Here is a 17,806-nt window from a genome sequence, read left to right on the forward strand (position 1 = left end):
CTTTTCCAGCCGCGGCAGCGACGCTCAGCGTTCCTTGGACCTCCCATGGTCCGTGGACATCCCGTGTCCCTCGGCTGTTCCGCGTCCCCCGGGTGTTCCATGTTCGCCCAGTTTGTTCCCGCACGCTCCCAGCCACTCCCAGCTGCTGCCAGCTGCACTCAGCACGCTCCCAGTTTCTCCCAGTCCTCAGAGTGGTCCCTGTTGCTCGCAGTGTGACCTCTGTTACCCCAGTTCTGGTCCCAGTGGGTTCCGGTCCTGGTTCTGGTCCTAGTGTATCCCAGTGTCCCAGTCTGTACCAGTCCATCCCAGCCTGTCCCAGTCCGTCCCGGTCCCTTCCCGGCAGCCGCCGCCGTTTCCCGGATCCTGCCCCTCCCGTCCCGGAGCTGCCGCCGGACGCCCCCCAAGATGCTGACGGGGGCCGGGGGCTTCGTGTTGGGCTTCGTCCTCCTGGGCTGGGGCTCGGCCTCCACCTGCGGGAGGAGGTGAGGGGGGATCCCCGGGGGTCGTGTCCCCCCCTCGGAGCGCGTGTGACTCCCCCATGTCCCCCCATGCCGGGGTCGCCCCCTTTTCTCTCCCACAGCGCTCCTGACCCAGCTCCGGCTCCCCCCTGGGAGGGGCTTTGGGAGCCCTGGGACCCCCTTGAATCCCCTTGGATTCCCTGGGCTTTGGGAGCCCTGGGACCCCCCTGCACCCCTCATCCGGCACCAATATCCCCCTGCACCCCCTGTCCCGGGTATCCTCCTCTCCCAGCCCCTGCATCCCCTGTTTCCCTGACCCCGGGGACCCCCGGACCCCATTCCCGGCCATCCCGGGGCACCTCGGCCCCAGGCCTCCCTTTCCTGGGAAACCCGAACTGGGCACGGGGCTCTGCAGCCGCTCTGGGATTTACGATCACCCAAAGGAAAGGGAGAAGAGAGGAGAGAGAGAGAGAGAAGGAGATGGGGAGTCAGGGATCGGGGTCACAGCGCCCAGTCCTGCTCCGCCGGGGCTGGGGCCCCGCAGCCGCAGGACAAAATGGATCCGCGGGTCCCGCTGCTTGCCCCGCTTCGGGCCGAACCCAGCGGGTTCCAGGCAGAGTTTGGCCGCGGGGCCCGGGAGTTCAGCCCGGCCCGGCCCGGGGGTCCCGCAGGGCGCGGCCGAGGAGGGTCCGGGGGATGGCAGGAGGGGACCCAGGGGAATTCCCTGGAATCGCCCCGTCCCCTCCCCCCGCGCTCCCTCGGTCCCTTTGGCTTCTCCGTCTCCCGCCCTGCGCCACCGGGATCCGCCCGGCGAGCGGGGACTGCCCCCGGCACCGGGACCCCCCTCCCGTCCCCGGCTCCTCCCGGGGCCTTCTGGAAACAGCAGCGGGAAGAGTTCAACAATTCATCATTATTTCAATTGATTTCGTTGGTTTCCGGGGAGAGCCGCTGGGACAGCGCCTCACCACAAACCTCCGGCAGGGGAACAAAGGCTGCGGTAGGTGAAAATAGCGAAAAAGCCGATGAAATGGAAGAAAAAATAAAAAGGCAAAAAGAAAAAAAAGACAAACGAAAAGTAAAATAGATTATAAAATAAAATAGCATAAAATAACTGGAAAAAAAAAAAAAAAAAAGGAAACAACAGCAGAGCTTGTTCTGTTGGGACTTTGTGTCTCTTCTTCAAGATCCGAGCACCGAGGCGGCGGCGTGCTGGCGGAACGGGCAGAGACCGGAGAGGGGGAAAGTTGAGTGAAGTGTAAATGACTTTCTGGGCTTAATGAATATGGAACAGTTTAAGAGAGTCCTTAAGTCCACAGTAAAATGAATGGAGGGCGCCTCTGGCAATATTGCCAAGCGCCCCAGCGCTGTGATTTGCCTTTGTTCTACTAATAAATGTTCAATATTATATTGCTAAAAAATTCAGCTTTTGTATTTATTTTCTTCAGAGAGAGAAGAAAAAGAGAGAGCGAAGAGAGAGTAAAGAGAGAGAAAAGAGAGAATAGAGACACAGAGAGAGAGAGTAAAGAGGGAGAAAGACAGAAAGAGTAAAGAGAGACGGAATAAAGAGAGACGGGAAAAGAGAGAAACGATAAGGAGAAAGAGAATAGAGTGAGAGTAAAGACAGAGAGAATAAAGACAAACATTGCTGCTAAGGAACGTCCGTGCAGCCCCAAACGCCTTCGCACACCGGCCCCAGTGTCCGTGCTCGGGGCTTGATTTACCAAGATGTGAATATCGATCTCATATCGATATCCAGCTGAGACAGACAAAAGCTCTCTAACAGTTTAGAGTTAGAAAGTGAATGTTTGATTGGCGCCGGACAGCGGCGTGGAACAGCTTCCTAATGCGCAGTGCCCAGGTATGAACGGTTACAGAGTTCATTTAGCCACAAAAGTGATGAATATCCAAACTACAAATACATATTTCTAACAGTGACCCCTCCCATTCTCCGCTTCGTATGGAAATGAGCTTTAATGGCATTAAGCATGCGCAGTGCGTGCTCTGAATTGAGTGGCTGCTCTCGAATTGGGTCGGTGGTCCCAGACAGATGAAGTAAGCTCATCTCCCTCACTTGCACCTTTTTTGCCTTTCTGAACTTTAACAATCTTAATTACTTTAGTGACCTCCCAATTTCCTCTTGCCTGACTTTTGAATAGGTTCCCACAGAGGGAGGAAATTGGGAATTGTCCTTGTTCCCTACACCAACTGATCAATATTTCTGTTCCTCGTTCTAAGCACAGCTAAACAAACATACAAATGACAGATCATCAATTATTCCGTAATCAATTACTGACATCTTAAAAACCATTTCAAATCTAGCTCTCCTAACTATTTTAATTAACTCTAGTCCAGCTCAAATTCTTTCTTATTCTAACTCATTTCAACACAGCTAGCCTATAACTAAAATCTTTCTGTTTCTTTTAAATCTATGTTTCAGGGTGTCACCATGGCCACGGGGCTGCCCCAGGGCAGAAATCCCCTGCGGAGATACCGGGACCGGCTGTGGGAGATGGGACGCCAAACACACCGGCTTTAGTCTCTTTGGGATGAAGAAGTGAGTTTTTCAGTCTGTTTGGGATAGAAAACTACTTCTGATTGCATCAGCCTGTTATACATGGGGTTTAAAAAGCATAATAAATACTAAAAAGGAATAATGATAAATAGCTGTGGTTCAAAAGGCATAAAGGAATTAGGAGGAACATATCTACTGACAGAAGATCTAATAAAAAGTATACTATAAAAAAATCTTCTGCAGTGCTGTCAGTGGGTGTTCTTGGTTTTTTTAAAAATTTTGTATTTCTTGTTTCCTCTGATCTGCTTTGTTTTGCAACCATTGAAGCTAAAATGAGCAACATCAGAACCAAATGAACAGTTGGGTGCAAAGCCTCAGAATGAATGTGGAACTAATGGAGAATTCACATGCTTTAGACACGTGTGTGCACAGGTGCAGAAAAGCATCACTCCTTTTGGAGGCTGCATTACAGCACACGGGTGGTAAAATCAGATTGACTCCTGTTTTCACAGGCTTCCCGGGCAGCACTTACCAAGGATCTCCTCAAGCCCAGTGAGTGAGCGAGGACAGATCAAGGGTGGTTCTGGATAATCTATTTTCACTCACATTTTCCAACTCCTCCCACTGGTTTGAAGTGCCAGTGTCCATTGTTTGAGCCAGCACAGTGGAAAGGAGCAGCACAGCTGAACAGAGAAAGCGACTTTTGCCCCCAGAGCAGAGCAAGCAGGAAGGCACACGGCTTGCACACATGAAGGTCTCTTGTCCATTCCAAGAAAAAGGCATCCACCAAAAGCAAACATTTGTTGGATTCAGTGTAACAATACAGTGATTTCAGGGAAACATTGAAAGGAAGGTGATGAATGTGTCTCTGCAAACAGACCCTGTGAATCTGCTGGTAGGCAGGGCCAGGGACTTGTAGGTAGGGAAGTGACAGAGGAAACTATCAGCTCGAGAGCCTTCCTGATGCAGAGTGAAGTAGAATCTGCAACCAGAATCAGCATCCATTGAGCACCTCGGAACCAGCATCAGACCTGGATTCCCCCCAGCTCCCAGCACCCAGCCCTGGATCCCCCCAGATCCCATCACCCAGCTCTGGATCCCCCCAGCTCCCATCATCCAGCCCTGGATCCCCCCAGCTCCCATCATCCAGCTCTGGATCCTCCCAGCTCCCATCATCCAGTCCTGGATCCCCCAGCTCCCATCATCCAGTCCTGGATCCCCCCAGCTCCCATCACCCAGCCCTGGATCCCCCAACTCCCATCACCCAGCCCTATATCCCCCAGCTCCCATCACCCAGCCCTGGATCCCCCCAGCTCCCAGCATCCAGCCCTGGATCCCCCCAGCTCCCAGCATCCAGCTCTGGATCCCCCAGCTCCCAGCATCCAGCCCTGGATCCCCCCAGCTCCCATCACCCAGCCCTGGATTCCCCCAGCTCCCAGCATCCAGCCCTGGATCCCCCCAGCTCCCATCATCCAGCCCTGGATCCCCCCAGCTCCCATCACCCAGCCCTGGATTCCCCCAGCTCCCATCATCCAGCCCTGGATCCCCCCAGCTCCCAGCATCCAGCCCTGGACCTGCCCAGCCCCCTCACCCAGCTCTGGAACCACCAGCCCTCGGCTCCCAGGCCTGGACCCCCAGCTCCCATTCACCCGTCTGTGCCCCCCAGATTTCTTCTGCAGCCCCCCCGTGAGAGTGGGGGGTGGGAGCCGAATGCTGGTGCCCCCCTGCCTGCAGCAGATCCAGCGGTGAGGGGAGTTCGGGGGGTCCCTCAGCATTTGGGGTCCCCCGGGATTTGGGGTGAACCCCCGGGCCCCCCAGGATCTCCCTGAACACGCTGACGCTGCCCGTGCGCAGCGAGAAGGTTCATACCCGGCACGGGGTCCCCAGCTCTGTCACCGGCATCGCCCAGGTACCCCAAAACCTCCCGGGAATCCCCAACACCCCCCCGGGGAACCCCAACCTCTCCTGCGACCCCGAAAATATCCCCGGCACCCTCCAAAAACTCCCCAGGATGCAAAGCCCCATACAGACCCCCCAAAACCCTCTCAGGACACCAAAATTCCCACGGGACCTCCCAACACCCCCCGGACCCCCTTGAGAAGGTTTATAACTGGCACAGGGTCCCCATCTCCATCACCGGCAGGGACTCCAAAACAGCCTTGGGACACACAAATATTCCCACCGGGATCACCCAAACCCCCACTTTGGGACTCCTGAAAACCCCCCTCGGGAACCCACAAAACCACCGGGACCCATAAAACCCCCCAGGAGCCCCTCGCGAATGTTCAGACCCAGCACGGGGTCCCCATCGCCATCATCGGCACCACCCAGGTACCCCCAAACCCCGCCGGGACCCCCAAACCCTGCCGGGACCCCCAAACCCCCCCTCCCCCCGGGGCTCCGCTGTCGGAATCAACGGGAGTGGTGTTGCCCTTTTAACGGGAGTTATAGTGGGCACCGACTTTCCCGGGGCATCTTAAAGCGCCGATGGCAGAGCGAACCCCAAAATTTCACCCGGGGGGCACTCTCCCGTTTGCTGCACTCGGGGGAGCCCCGAACGGCGACGGGTCCTGGGCTGAGCCCCCCACTCAGCCGGGGGTGGGGAGGGAACGGGGAGGGCTGGGACGGGGTTTGGGGCTGCTGGGGTTAACTGGGGGACCCGACTGGGACCCCTTTCCCGCTGTCCCACCTCCCCGGATCCCCCCTCTCCCACCCCTTTCCCGTTGTTGCCCCAAACCTCCGCTGCCCCAGCTCGCCCTGGGCTGACCCAGCCCTTTCCCATCGTGGCCCGGCCCGGCCCCGCTGCCCCGAGAGCTCCCGGGCCGCGGCCGCAGCGACGGAGGAAGGGCAGGAGGAGGAGGAGGCGGGACAGAGGAGGAGGAAGAGGAGGGCCGGGGGGAAGAAGGAGGAGGCGGAGCAGGCGGAGGAGGCTCCACGTGCGGGCAGCGCTCTCTGCATCCGCAGCCGCTCGGGCCGGGAGCATCGCCCGCCCCGCATCCCGCAGGTGCCCGGGGAGGGGGAGCTCGGCCCAAACATCCCGGGCGGTGCTTTTGGAGGGGGGAGGGATATTTGGAGCTCGCAGGAATCTATTTGGGGCTCGCAGTTTCATCCTCTCTGTCGGGGCGGGCGGCGCGATGTTTGGAGCTTGCGGGACTCCAAAGGCGAGCCGCAGATGCCCCTCGGGCGGATATCGGGGGGTCCCGGGAGGTGTTTTTGGGGGTCCCGGTGTCGGTGGCGGCAGAGCCCCGGCGGGGGCGGGGGGATGCGGGTCCCCCCGCGGTGGGGGTTGGGCTTCCCGGGCCGGGCCCTCCGAGCTCTGCCGGGGCCCCGTGGGGACGGCGCGGGGCCGGGGGGGGGCGGGGGGACACCGGTTTTGGGGACCCCCGGGAGAGCCGCGGCTTCCCTAAGCGGGACCCCGGAGAGAGGAGAGCCCCAGAAGCCCAAAGCGGGGACCCCGAGAGGGGGGACCCCTGGGATTGGCGGGACCCCGGCGGGGGGGTCTGGGGGCTGCAGGGGCGGCACGGCCGGGAAAGGGGCTCGGGGGTCCCGGGGCCGGGAAAGGGGCTCGGGGGTCCCGGGGGTGGAAAGGGCTGCTCCCACTAGGAGCCCAGTTCCCTCCCCGAGTGGTTCCAGTTTCCTCATCAGTCCCAGTATGAGCCCAGTATGATCCCAGTATGATCCTGGTCATTTCCCCTCACTCCTTGTTGCTCCCAGTATGAACCCAGTCACTCCCAGTCATTCCCCATTTTGATGCAATTTGCCCCCAGCACAGTCTCAGTTGCTCCCAGTTCCTCCCACTTTTGTCCAGTGTGTTCCCAGTTCTCCCAGTTGCCCCAGCATAGTCCCAGTCACTCCCAGTATGATGCCAGACTCTCCCAGCAGGGCCCCAGTCACTCACAATTGCTCCCAGTTGCCCCCAGCACATTCCCAGTCACACCCAGTGTGGTCCCAGTCAGCACCCACATGGTCTCAGGCACTCCCAGTATATCCCAGTTGCCCTGACCATTCTCGTGGTCATTCCCAGGCACTCCCAGTTACCTCAGCATGGATCAGTTGCCCCCAGATTTATCCCAGTCACTGCCAGTACATCCCAGTTGTCACCAGCATGCATCCTATCATTCCCAGTTCCTCCCAGTGCATCCCCAGTAGGCTCTCAGCATGGGCCTGGTAGCTCCCAGTAACCCCATTGACACCCACTATAATCCCAGCAATGCCCCCGTCACTCCCAGTATGATGCCAGTGGCCCCCAGGGTGTTCCCAGTTGCTCCCTGTCAATGCCAGCATGAGCCCAGTAGCCTCCAGTATGATCCCCGTGACTCCCTGTCTCTCCCAGTATATCCCAGTCACCCCCAGCATGCTCCCAGTCACTCCCATTTCTTCCCAGCTGCATTCAGCACAATTCCAGTTGCTCACAGCCACTCCCAGTCAATCCCAGTATGATTCCAGTCACCCTCAGTATGATCCCTGTCACCCACTGTGATCCCAGTATGATCGCAGTTGCCCCCAGCATAGTTCCAGTTGTTCCCAGTTCCTCCCAGTATGATCCCAGTTGCCCCTAGAATAGTCCCAGTCATGCCCAGTTTCCCCCAGCATAGATCCAGTTGCTCCCAGGTGCCCCCAGCATGGTCTCATTTCCCCCCAGCATGATCCCAGCTGTTTCCAGTGTGATTCCAGTCACCCCCAGTATGGTTACAGACACTCCCAGTATATCCCAGTTGCCCTCAGCATGTTTGTAGTCATTGCCAGGCACTCCCAGTTGCCCCAGTAAGGTTCCAGTTACCGCAGAATGATCCCAGTCTTTCCCAGTTACTTCCAGGGTCCTCCAGCATGATCCCAGTTTCTGTCAGTTTCCCAAAGTATGGTCCCAGTTGCTCCCAGTATGATCCCAGTTGTGGCCTCATTTGTTGTCTCAGTGCCCTCAGCATGGTTCCAGTACCTTCCAGTTGATCCCAGTTGCTCCCAATGTGTCCACATTTTCCTCCCAACATGGGCCCAGCAGCTCCCAGCAACCCCCAGCATGGTTCCATTCACACCTGCTGTAATTCCAGTGCCTCCCAGTATGGCCCCAGTAGGACCTGTAGTTACTTCCAGTATGGTCCAGTCACTTCCAGTATGGTCCCAGTGTCCCCAAATGTGATCCCAACTGCTCCCTCTCAATGCCAGTATGATCCCAGTCACCCCCAGCATGGTTACAGTCACCCCCAGTATGACCCCAGTCAGTCCCAGATACTCCCAGTATTATTCCAGTCATGCCCAGAGTGACTCCCTGTCACTCCCAGTGTGGGCCCAGTTGCTCCCAGTATGAATCCAGTCACTCCCAGTTACTCCAAATACAATCCCATTTGCTCTCAGCACGGTCTCTGTTGCTCCCAGTCACCTCCAGTATGGTTCCAGTCATGTCCAGCACCTTTCCAGTCCCTCCCAGTCTGATTCCAGTATGGTCGCAGTCATCCTCAGACACTCCCAGTATCATCCCAGTCAGTTCCATTAGGATCCCAGTATGACCCCAGCATGGGCACAGCTGCTCCCATTATCTCCCAGTGTGGTTCCAGTTGAACCCAGTTGCCCCCAGTTCAGACCCAGTCACTCCCCACATGAGGTTGAGCACTCCCTGAATTCACAGCCCCCCACCTGTGGGATCATTGCCCCCCATCCCACAGGTGCCCGGGGAGGGGGAGCTCAGCCCAGATATCCCAGGGGGGTTCCCTGGGTTGTGTTTTTTGGGGGGGATGTTTGGAGAATGAAGAACTCCAAAGCTGAGCAGAAAATGCCCCTTGTGAGGACATTGGGGGTCCCCAGGAGGTGTTTCTGGGGGTCCCGGTGGCGGTGCCAGCAGAGCCCTGGCAGCGGGCAGGGGGATGTGGGGTACGCCCCGTGGTGGGGGTTGGGTCTGCCTGGGTCAGGCACGGCCACCTCCAGCCTGGAGCCAGGGGGCTGCGGGACCCCTTGGGAGAGCCAGAGGGGGAACCTTGGGACGAGCAGAGAGGGGCAGTACCGGGACCAGGGGAGCCCCGGCAGTCTGGAGGAGCAAACCCCTGTGAGCCCCAGGACCCCAAAGTGGGGAGCCCCAAAAGGGGGGAGCACCATTATTTGCGGGACCCTCAACAGCCGGGAGAAGGGGAGGGTGGACTCCTTGGACCCCCTGCACCCCGAAGCAGAGAATAAGGGGAGAAGGGACCTGGGGATCCCATAACCCCCAGCATCCCTAAGTGGGGAGACCAAAGCGGGGAGCTTTTGGATTCCTGGACTCCCAGCAGCCTGGGGAGGGTGGAGACCAAGTAGAGAGGGGGACCCCAATAAAAGAGGGACCCCCAGCAGCTGGGACAGGGGGGAACCCCCAAACACCAAAGGGGAGAGACCAGAGAGGGGGAACTCCTGAGAGGCTTTTTCAGAGCAGATTTTTATGGACACAGTGCCCAGTGACTTCTAGAGGTGGACTTGGGCAGAGGGATCTTACACTCAACGTACTCATCCCTTGTTTCTCCCCAAATCAGGATTTCCCATTCCCAACCCTTGGCTGGATGGAGGAGGAGGCTGTGAGGAAGAGGAAGATGCCCCAGGAGCCCCAGGCAGGTGAGGAGGAAGTCAGTGCCCCTTTCCCCCTCTCTCCTGCTCCATCTCCCAGCCCAGCATCGCCCCCGGCTGCAGGACAACCCCGCTGCCGACGCCGTCCTGCCGGGGACGGACTGGGGGGATCTCCTTCCCCTTCCCTGTGGCACGGAGGCAAATCCCATCCTCTCCTTGTCCTTCCTCCCCAGACAAGGAGCTGAGGACGGAGCCCAGGGAGGACAAATCCCCAGGGCAGAACCTGGTGGAAGAGGCCATTTTGAGCGGCTCCACAGCTCAGGAATCCAACGGGGAGGAAAAGCCCCGGAGATCCCACAGGAGGAGGGGCTGCAAACGCAGCCCAGGGTGCTCTGAGGAGGAAAGACCCACCCTGTGCCGGGAAGGCGGCCGGAGATGCAGCCAGAGGTCAGAGCTGGTGGTTCATGAGCAGCTTCACGATGGGGAGAAGCCCCACAAGTGTGGGGAATGTGGGAAGGGCTTCAGGTGGAGCTCCCACCTGATCAACCACCAGATGATCCATACTGGGGAGAGGCCCTACGAGTGTGGGGAGTGTGGGAAGAGCTTCAGGTACAGCTCCAGCCTGATCCGCCACCAGCATATCCACACTGGGGAGAGGCCCTATGAGTGTGGGGAATGTGGGAAGAGCTTCAGACAGAGCTCCAACCTGAACCGCCACCAGCGCATCCACACAGGGGAGAAGCCCTACGAATGTCCTGAGTGTGAGAAGAGGTTTCAGACCAGCTCCACTCTCCTCCTGCACGAGCGGATTCACACGGATGAGAGGCCCTTCCGCTGCCCCGAATGCAGGAAGGGCTTCAAGCAAAACTCTGACCTCGTCAGGCACCGGCGCATCCACACCGGGGAGAGGCCCTACGAGTGTCCCCAGTGTGGGAAGAGGTTTCAGACCAGCTCCAGTCTCCTCCGGCACGAGTGGATTCACACGGATGAGAGGCCCTTCCGCTGCCCCGACTGCAGGAAGGGCTTCAGATACAACTCCACCCTCGTCACCCACCGGCGCATCCACACTGGGGAGAGGCCCTATGAGTGTCCCCAGTGTGGGAAGAGCTTCTCAGACAGCTCTAACTTGACCCAACACCAACGGAGGCACCGCTAAGGGAAGCCCTGCGAGTGCCCCGACTGCAGGAAGAGCTTTGTCCTCTGCTCCAGCTCCATCCCCCATCAGAGGAGCCACATTTGGCAGAGCCCTGGTGACCCACATTCCCTGTGATCCATGTTGGGAAGACCCCTGGCTGGTCCCCTCCTGGATCCCCGGAGGCACCTGGATGAACACAGGGGCCGGAACATCCATCGGGACTCAGATCAACATTGGAAATTCATTGGGAAGAGCTGATTTTTTACCTTTACACCCTAAAATTTTCATCTGCTCTGTCCAATTGTTTTCTCTGGTGGTATCAAGCAACCCTGGATGATCTTGGATATCTTCTGCAGCCTAAGTAATTTCCATGTTAATCCCACTGAAACAACCAAAATTGGGATAGAAATAAAGAAATTAAACAAAGAGATCTAAAGCGGCACCATTTTACCCGAATTTGGGGGTGAATTTGGGGTTCAGGGGAATATTCGGGAGGATCTGAGTGTTGTGGGGCTGTGAAGCCAGGCAGACTGGGGCCACAATCTCACAGTTGTGCTGGCAGAACATGTCCACCTGAGCCCGTCTGTTCTCCAGGAATTCTGGTTGTCTGTTCCAGTCCCTGCCCTGGGTCTCTCCCTTTGGGGTGTGACCTCCAAAGTGCCCAAATCGCTGCTGAAGTGCCTGAGCTGCTCTGGGCTTTGGATGCTCCTGTCCTCCAGCCTGTCCTGGTTGGTGCCATGGGGGGTGGAGAGGGTCTGGGGGCTCCTTGGGGGACTGGGAGGGGCTTTTGTGGCCCTTGGAGCCACTGATGGTGCTGGGATGGGGTTTGGGGGGCTTTTGGGGCCGTCTGTGAGGGAGTTTTGGGGTGGGTTCAGGGGTGTGTGTTTTGGAGGGAACTTGGGTGGGTGTTGGGGGAGATGGAAAGGGGATTTGGTGGCTTTTGGGGCCATTTCTATTGCAGGGAGTGGTTGGGGGAGTCCTGGCTGGGAGCTGTGGGGTGGTTTGAGGGGTCTGGTAGTGGCTGTGGGGCTGGGAGGGGGTTTTAGGGCCTCTCCCCTAAGACCCCCAAAGCTGCCACCAGACCCAACCCCCAAGATGGTGCTGGGGGTCAGGGCCTCCATGTTGGGGTTCATCCTCCTGGCACTGCAGGAGAAGGTGAGGGGGGGTCCCCAGGGGCCGTGTGTGTCCCCCCAGAGCGTGTGTGACCCCCCCCATCCCGGTGTCACCCCCTTTTCCCTGCCCACAGGGCTCCTGAGCCAGCCCCTGCTGCCCCGGGAGGGAATTTGGGGAGGGGGCAGAGGGGGTGCGCAGCCCCCGCCGGGGGATGACCCCGGCCCAGCGCCCTTCGTTCAGCACCGAGCTGGGCTTGGGGCCGCAGGAGGAAGAGGCCGATGGGAAGCAGATCCTGCAGGGGGGACAGGGCTTGGGCTCAGGGCAAGGTCCTGCCCTGCACACCTGGCTCAGGTGTGAGCCTGCCCCGGGAAGGGAGCGGGACATTCCCATCCCCACGGATCAGGGCTGGGAGCAGCGCTGGGAGCACGGACATGGAAATCCTGGGAGCCACTGGGACCGCACTGGGGGGTGAATGATCCCCCCCAGCACCTTTCCAGGCCGCCCTGCGACCTGAGAAATGCTCGCTGGGCCTCGGCCTTGGCCAAGAGCCCCCGGGCTCAGCTGCTCTGAGCTCAGGCGCTGCCGGCTCCCGCAGCCCGCCCAGGGCCGCCCTGCCCGTGCCGGGGCTGTGCTGGAATTCTCTGCTGCTGCTGGGCCACTCGGGGGGTCTGGCCCCGCAGGAAAGGTGACCCTGAGCCAGGAGCTTTCCTTGGCCGCAGCAAAGCCTCGGCATGGAAAGACCTTCCCAGCGCTGTGCCCTGGGCCGGGAGGGATTGTGCCACCAGAGCTGTCCCTCCATTTCTTCTGCCAGGCAGCTTTAGCACAGGAAAAGTGGAGAAGCCAGAGCTGCCTCTCAGCTTTCCGCAGCCCTCCAGAGGAATCCTGTGTGGGAAGCAGCCTGGGAACAGGGTTTCTGTGCCAGGGCAGGGGAATTCAGAGCCCTTTCCTCCCCCGTGGGCCCAGGCTCTGGCCCTTGCCCTTTGCAATGGCCCTGCAGCTGCCAGAGGGGCCTTTTTGGCTCAGCTGAGAGCAGTCCTGCTGCAAGGCTGTCCTCGAGCTGCTTGGGCTGCACATGTGCCCAGGGAATGCTCATTGCTTGCAGTCTCAGGCGCTGTGGGTGTGCAGGTGTAACTACTGCAGGAGGGAACAGCTCTGCTGGGGGCAGTTCTTGCAAGGTGCTGGCCCTGGCTCGGGGCTGGGCTGGGGCCAGCGGCAGAAAATCAACTTGCAGCTCGGGCCCTGCAGCAGGGAGGAGCAGCAATTGCTGGGGGACAGAGACTCTTGCCAAGGGCCTGCGGGGCCGGGCCCCAGGGAACGGCTTCCCGCTGCCCGAGGGCAGGCTGAGATGGGATGTGGGGCAGCAATGGTTCCCTGGCAGGGCGCTCAGGGCCTGGCACAGGCTGGCCCCAGAAGCTGCGGCTGCCCCCGCATCCCTGCAAGTGTCCCAGGCCGGCTCGTCCATTGGGGCTTCCTGCCCAGGAGGGCTGGGCTGGGCTGGGGCTGCTGAGGGCGGGATGGGCTCTGGCTGAGCCAGCTGAAGGCTGCGCATGATGAGGCCGGGGGGACCCCGTTGCTGAGTGGGTTCTGGGGTATCCCACATTCCTGAAGGGATTTCAGGGTATGTCCCATTCCTGAGGCAGTTTTGGGGTCCCCCCAATGATTAGGGAGGGGTTCTGAGAGGGGGGCTCTGGTACTTGGAAGGGGGACCTATTGTCAGGGATGCGGGGAGCCCATTTTGGGAAGGATGCTGCTGTTTCTGGCAATGTTGAGAGGTTCTGAATGGGCTGTGGGGCCCTGGCTGTCATTTTGGGACTTGAGGTGAGCCCATGGGCACAGCAAGGGCTGAGGAGAGGTTCCAAGCTCCCATTTGGGATGGAGGGATTGAGCGGGGCCTCCAATAAACTCAATGCCAGCCCCAATGTGTCGATGGCAGCCCCAAATGGCTCGATCCGTCAGCCCCAAGGCCCGGCTGTGGGGAGTCAGGAAGCACAGAAGGGGAATTGGTGTCCAGGAGGGATGGGATGGGATGGGATGGGATGGGATGGGATGGGATGGGATGGGATGGGATGGGATGGGATGGGATGGGATGGGATGGGATGGCATCATTTGGGTGGGATGAAGTTTGGGAGGGATGGGATGGTTTGGGCACTTGGAGTGGGGCACTCCCAGGAGGGAAACCAGGAGCTACTTTTGGGGAGGCTCCTGCTGCTTTTTGACAATTTTGGGGCCTCTAAGTTGTTACTGGGAGGTTGCAGTGAATTTGGGGAAGGTGCCGTAAACCCCAAACAACTTGGGTGGGCTGAGGCGAAGTCCCCACATTTTGGGAGGGTGAGAAGACGCTGGTTGGGAGGGGATCCTGCTGCTTTGCACCCCTTCAGTGGGGTGAGAAGGGCTTGTGAGAGAAGGAAGGAAGCTGTTCTGTGTCTCTGATGATGGTGCCAGCACCCTGAAGGAGCAGCCAAGACAGGTGCTGGAAGCACACAGGTCCCACCCTTTTCTGCTGTCACATGGACTCGGGACACACTTGCTGCCACAGGTCCAGCAGCCGTGATGCAGGAACAATGGAGGGCCATGCACTGGTAGGGAATGGCCTCCAGCAAGAGCAAAGCAGGATCCTCTGGCAGCAAAGCCTGAGCTTGTGAACCGGGCCATCTCCTCTGCACACAGCAAAGTGCTTCCCTCCGCCCCCGAACGTCTGCCAGCACTCCCTGCTTTTCTTTAGTGCCAGCTGCATCTTCCTTTGTTCCAAGCAAGTCCAGGATTTCGTTTGGAAGCTCATGTACGTGTCTTTAAGGGGCCTGCATGCAGGAGAGGGATGGCACCTGCAGTGCAGGGCTTGTGTCCCATCAGAGTCTCTCTCTCACGATGGCACCAATGCCGCTGCCTTGGGACGCCTGACTGTGGAAGGCGAGTCTGCCCTCAAGCACGGCCACTGAAGTCAGGGGCACAGGCTGCAGCTGAAGCTGCCAAGCGTCGCTGTGAGGCTGGCAAGGCAAGAGGAAGCCATTGTGGCCAATTCTGCTGGAGCCTTTTGCCAAGCCACGTGCAGCTGTGCCCACAGTATGGCCCCGTTTGGCGTCCCGGCTGGTGCGGATGCCTTGTTGAGCTGGTGCCGGCACTGGGGCTCCTGCTGTTCCTGTGCACGCTCTGGTGCCGTTTCTGTGGCGTCCAGAGCTGTTTCGGCAGCAGCGACTCGGCAGCCCTGCTCGAGGAGACATCGCCGCCCTCCCCATGGTGGCAGCAGCTGTGCGGGCCCAGAGCTCTGTGTCAGGGGGGCCTCGGTCACAGCCCCGTGGCCTGGGCAGCCGCGGGGGCCCGGGCTGGCCGCCAGCCCTGCCTCTGCCCACCGCCCCTTCTTGGCAGCAGCCAGGGGCCGTGCCCCAGCAGGGCCCCCCCGCCCTCCTTGTCCCCAGCCAGCCCAGCCTCGGCACCTCAGGGTGCTCCCCACCCTCCTGCTGAGGCCCGGCCTTGAGGGCTTCTGCCGCAGGCCTGGGAGATGCTTCGGGGAAGCGCCAGAGCAGCCGGGCGGCAGGAACGAGGCGGCTGCCTGGAGGCTGCTTATGGCCTCTGACAGCCACTTCCTCGGGCCTTCCCACCACCCCAGCCCCTCAGGGGCCTCCTGTTGTTCTGCCAAGGGGCAGAGGCGATTTAAAGGACACAGACAGCACTGGAAAGAATGCTCTTATTTTACTGTGAAATTAAGGAACCTCAAATGTAAAACGATACATTCAGTAAAACTAGGGGCTTGGATTTAGCAACAAGCAAAAATAAGCAAGGTAATGCACCTAATTATTACTATCCAAGAGAAAGGAGAGTGATTTAGAAAGATGCATCACCAACTGCCTAAATACCTTACCATCATCCAGATCTGCAGTCGTTGGGGAGCCCCGTTTCGCAGCAAGGATCTGGAGAACCCTTTCTGTCAATTGGGAGAATCCTATGGGTGCATCTACCCCTATGTGAGGCCTCCAAATTTGCCCCTAACATGGCTCCAGCTTTTATAGGCCCAAATCAGGAAGTCCAAGTGACTTGATTGTGTTTTTAGTCCGGAAACACCTGGGTCTGATGGCACACTTTGCAACCAGCAGGGGCCACAGCTTGGCCAGTGCCCAGGCCTTGCCTGGGAGGGTTTCCCCTCAAACACCCTGCAAACAAACCTTTATTCATGTCAGCTGGGGAAAGTTTCTTAAATTATCCATTTCTTGCAGATAACTGTACACAGTTATGGGAAAGTTTCTAAAGCAGCCCATTTGGTGTTAAATGGCTAGCAGAAGCATCTTTGTCATCTGTTTTTAGCTAAATAATACTGAGGGTGTTAGTCACAGATTGGCCAGGGTTCATCTTGTAGGTCAGCTCCGGCTGAGGCCTGCGGCTCAGGCCTCAGCACATCAGTCGCTCCTCTGACTTACAGGATGAATCACGGCTGTCAGACGGCCTCTGCAGTTGTTGCACATAGGGTTGGTTGATCTTGAGGTGTAGCTGCGAGCTGCCTTCCCTGTACTCTGTGCTGGATGAGTGGTACAATACAAGGAATGAAACAAGGAATAAACAAGAAGGTAGCAGCTGCACAAAGGGAAAGGAGAAAGGGCCCCTTTGAGCCACAGACTCCCTGGCAGCCACAAGAATATATCTGGTTCCCAACATTCCCATGTCTGGGTTGGTACATGGGCTAATTTTCTCATCTCCCGAGTTGTCTGTTTTCCTACTTTTCCATTGTCATCAATTTGTAAGCGACAGTTGGATTCATTTTCTTTCCTGCAAACTCCTCCTTCTTCTGCCGGTAGTCTAAAACCCCGCGATGCTGGAAAATCGCATTCCGTGTTTGCGTGGATTGGCCGGCCATAAGGTCAGGGGCGGCAGCTCTCTGGTTAGTTATTATCTCCGAGACAGCTTGCAGTCTTCTTATCCAATTCAGATGATAGGCAGGTTCTCTGGCCCCTGGCACCAATTGGCGAGGGCTCCATGGAGCCGGTCCATAATGTTGTAGAACTCTCTCAGGTGGCCGTTCATCATGTCCCCATCTTTGGGAGCTTCCCTTACTTAGGGAGGTGTCAAGAGACCATGTTTCTCTGACCAAATCATGATATACTTTGACTCTGAGCGCCATCCCCTGACTTTGTGTCCATGTCCCTGATGGGCCTATTGTTAAGGATGTGCAGTGCATCAGTGAGATGGGTTCTCCACCAGGACAGGTGTCCATCTCCCAGGTTTCTCCACTGCTCTTTCAATAGCCCATTCATTTGCTCAGATAATCCCACAGCTTGGGGATAATATGGTGTGTGAAAACCCCACTGAATGTTTTTCTGCTCAGCGTACTGCTGAATGAATTTGTTCTGGAAATGAGACCCATTATCTGTTTGACTCGGTAATGGCATTCCGTAATACAGAATTACTGTGTCTATAGTACAGATGGTGCTATGCTGAGTGGCCTTCTCACAAGGATGGGCAATCAAATACCCAGGATATGTGTCTATGGCAGATATATTTACACCCTCGGTCCTGGGGTAAAGGTCCAATGTCCATTTGCCAAGTTGGTCCGGGCAATTTTCCTCTCCCCAGCTGTCCTTTTACAATGTTTGGCACCGGGCATTTGTACATATGTTGGCACACGGGGCAGTGAGCAATTCTAGTTCTACTCATATCGAGTGACGTGGCAATGCCACGCTCTTGAGCACACCTGTAAGGGGCTTTTTGTCCAAGGTGCACACATTTTTGGTGCGCACATTTTGCCAGGCCTTCGTGATCCTCCTTTGGAGGGAACTCCGGTCTTGCTTGGAAATCTTTGCCCGGTTGCCTGAAACAGAGTTATAAAGTAGCTCTAAAGTGTCTGTGTCACTATGGGCATCAACATGAATCACAGTCACATCAGTTCTTTGCACCATTTCCCAAAGGTCACTCCACAGTTCCTTTCCCCAGACCTCTTTGGAGTAGATTTTCCAGGCTCTGCCTACCCATGTCGGTAGCCACGGAGCGAACCCATTTAGCTACCGACCAAGAAGCAGTATAGGAAAGGCATTCTCCTAGATCTTCTTGTTTTAAAGCCATATCAATTGCATAGAATTC

The 17,806-nt window shown here is 57.9% G+C and overlaps 1 protein-coding gene and 1 long non-coding RNA gene across 2 annotated transcripts in view; one reads left to right on the top strand and one right to left on the bottom strand.

Moving 5' to 3' along the window:
• The window catches only part of LOC138101779 (zinc finger protein 271-like), a 93,684-nt gene that overhangs the window by 52,243 nt on the left and 23,635 nt on the right, over positions 1-17,806 (bottom strand). The gene's annotated exons all lie outside the window — the stretch shown is intronic.
• LOC138101765 (uncharacterized) lies at positions 5,892-9,807 on the top strand. Its single transcript, XR_011147237.1, has 3 exons — positions 5,892-5,974; positions 9,465-9,543; positions 9,729-9,807. It is a non-coding gene; the product is annotated as an uncharacterized lncRNA (long non-coding RNA).

This window comes from Aphelocoma coerulescens, unplaced genomic scaffold, assembly GCF_041296385.1.
Source record: "Aphelocoma coerulescens isolate FSJ_1873_10779 unplaced genomic scaffold, UR_Acoe_1.0 HiC_scaffold_46, whole genome shotgun sequence".
NCBI lineage: Eukaryota > Metazoa > Chordata > Aves > Passeriformes > Corvidae > Aphelocoma > Aphelocoma coerulescens.